The sequence below is a fragment of the Mustela nigripes genome, unplaced genomic scaffold (genome assembly GCF_022355385.1).
Source record: "Mustela nigripes isolate SB6536 unplaced genomic scaffold, MUSNIG.SB6536 HiC_scaffold_4380, whole genome shotgun sequence".
In the NCBI taxonomy this organism is placed as follows: Eukaryota; Metazoa; Chordata; class Mammalia; order Carnivora; family Mustelidae; genus Mustela; species Mustela nigripes.
This window is the reverse complement of record NW_026743786.1, coordinates 1-2,856: the sequence shown is the minus strand read 5'-3', so window position 1 is coordinate 2,856 and position 2,856 is coordinate 1. Positions and strand designations below refer to the sequence as shown.

The 2,856-nt window shown below is 50.8% G+C and overlaps 1 pseudogene; it reads right to left on the bottom strand.

The window, feature by feature from the left end:
• Nucleotides 1–309: 309 nt before the first annotated feature.
• LOC132009085 (protein flightless-1 homolog) lies at nt 310–1,894 on the bottom strand (annotated as a pseudogene).
• Nucleotides 1,895–2,856: the final 962 nt, after the last annotated feature.

The window sequence follows — 2,856 nt, the reverse complement described above, 5'->3', positions numbered from 1 at the left end:
TGAAAATAAAAGCATTTAATATCTCTTAAAAGGCAACCACGCTGCTTTCTCTGTGGTAGGGCGGGGCGTCACACAGTAGCTCTCCTCAGAGGGACTCCAGCTGCCCAGATCCCTGAGGTCCTGGGTCAGGGCGTCCCCCCTGGTGCTGCTCAGGCTGTGCAGCCTGGGACCGTGGCACTGGGGGCCAGGTGGCTGAACAGGGGCTGCCATCTGCACACAGCCTCTGCCAGCGGCAGTGGACTGACGAGCCACCCCGGCCCAGAGCTCAGGGCTGCAATGGGGGTGCTGTAGATGGGGGCACTTGCTGTCCTAGGCCAGAGCCTTGCGGAAAGTGCTCCAGGCATGGAAGCAGCGGGTGAACGTGTGCTGCTCGTTCCCCTTTTAGACCAAGCGCAGGCAGCGTGGCTGCTCATGCTCTTTGGATCGCATGTGCTGGATGTACACCTGTCAGGCCTTCAGACTCAGTTTGAACTCCACCTGGCCTGTGTGCGTCCCCACCCACATGTAGACCTCTTGACCATTGTCCAGCAGCATGATGTCGTCATCTGCCAGATCGTCCTGGCAGAAGTCCAAGCACTTCTTCGTCACCGCAAAGTAGCCCTTCTCATTGGAGCACTGGAAGAGCCTGGTGTGCTTCATGTACTTAGAGTCGTCATCATAAGGCTTCTGGGCCCCGATGCCCACCCAAAAGAAGTTCTCGGGCTCCTCACCTTCATTGATGACCTGCTTGCTGTAGAAGGTGTCAAACATGGTGTTCATATCTTCCGCCAGCTTGGCCTCATCTGGGTCCGACGCCCGGCCCACCCACACTTACACAATGCTCTGGTTGTCCTCGCTCTCAAAGGGAACCTTGAGGATGAAGCAGAACTCAGAGTTGAGGAGGCTGGAGTCAGTGTTGCTCTGGATGCACTGGGTGCAGAGGGCGCTGCCATTGGTGCAAATCTGGTAGCGGCTGGGCTACTGGGCAGCCTGAGCCACCTTCCTCTTGCCCCGATGGATGATGAACTTTCTCTTGAAATGGGACAAGAACTTGGAGTTCTCCTGCTGCTGTGTCATGCGTACCACCTCTCGTTTGCCAGGAAAGAGGCTCTCAAACTTCTGCAGGCTGAAGGTGAAGGTGAGCCAGCCCATGTTGGAGGCTTGCGGGCCCTGCCAGAAGTACACGATGCACTGGAGGTCTTCTTCAAGCTGCTTTTCCTCTGCCTCAGCTGCTGCCTCCTTGCCTTCTTTGCCCTCCGCTCCCGCTTTTTCCTCTTCCTTCTCTTCCCTCTCCTCCTCCTCCTCCTCGTACTCCACAGGGACCCAGTACCTGCAGAGGAAGGCGTAGCAGTCCTGCGTGTAGAAGTGGCTGAACTCCTCCTCCGGCAACCTCGCAAATTAGTTGCCCTCCAGCATGAAGCCCTCCATGCCATCCAGGTCCTAGTTCCACTCCTCCATCAGCTTCTCTGCCTCTGCCAATGCCATGGGTGGCTGCTGCAGCAGGAACAGCACAGTGAGGTCAGCCTTCATCTGATCTTTCTTTTCCGCATCGCGCTTCACCTTCCCGGTGAGTCCCGGACCCTGCAGCACAGCCTCCGCGTTGCGCGTGTAGTCCACGTCAACACGTAGTCCCAATTCTTGAACTTGGCCTTAAACACCTGCGCCTCAGTGCCCTCCAGGCTGCGGCTGAATGTGGCGTGGCGCCAGCCTGTGCAACATCCCGCACCGATCCTGGCCCAGCTTGAGGGTGGTGGCTCGCACCAGGCGCGGGGATTTGCGGCCCAGCCAGATGAACACATCGGACCACCAGTCCAGGATGTATATGCAGTGCGTGTCCAGCAGGCTCTGCAGCAGCCAGCTTGGGCAGCAGTTCCACCTTGGGACGGGTGACCACTGCTGTAGTGTTAATGGACATCCCTGACGTGTTCCTGACCTTAGCAGAAAAGCTTTCAGTTTTTCTCCATTGAGAATGATATTTGCAGTGGGCTTTTCATAGATTGCTTTGATAGTATTGAGGTATGTGCCCTCTATCCCTACACTTTGAAGAGTTTTGATCAGGAAGGGATGCTGTACTTTGTCAAATGCTTTTTGAGCATCTATTGAGAGTGTCATATGGTTTTTGTTCTTTCTTTATTAATGTGGTGTATCACATTGATTGATTTGCGGATGTTGAACCAACCCTGCAGCCCTGGAATAAATCCCACTTGGTCATGGTGAATGATCCTTTTAATGTACCATTGAATCCTATTGGTTAGTATTTTGGTAAGAATTTTCACATCTGTGTTCATCAAAGATATTGGTCTGTAGTTCTCTTTTTTTGACAGGATCCTTGTCTGGTTTTGGGATCAAGGCAATGCTGATCTCAGAAAATGAGTTTGGAAGTTTTCCTTCCATTTCTATTTTTTGGAACAGTTTCAGGAGAATAGGAATTAGTTCTTCTTTAAATGTTTGGTAGAATTCCCCCCCGGAAGTCGTCTGGCCCTGGGTTTTTGTTTGTTTGGAGATTTTTGATGACTGTTTACTGGTTATGGGCCTGTTCAGGCTTTCTATTTCTTCTGGTTCAGTTGTGGTAGTTTATATGTCTCTAGGAATGCATCCATTTCTTCCAGATTGTTAAATTTGTTGGAGTAGAGTTGCTCATAGTATGTTCTTATAATTGTCTGTATTTCTTTGGTGTTAGTTGTGATCTCTCCTCTTTCATTCATGATTTTATTTATTTGGGTCCTTTCTCTTTTCTGTTAGATAAGTCTTCTTTCAAAGAACCAGCTCCTAGTTTTGTTGATTTGTTATAATGTTTTTTTGGTTCCTATTTCATTGATTTCTGCTCTGGTCTTTATGATTTCTCTTCTCCTTCTGGGTTTAGGGTTTCTTTCTTGT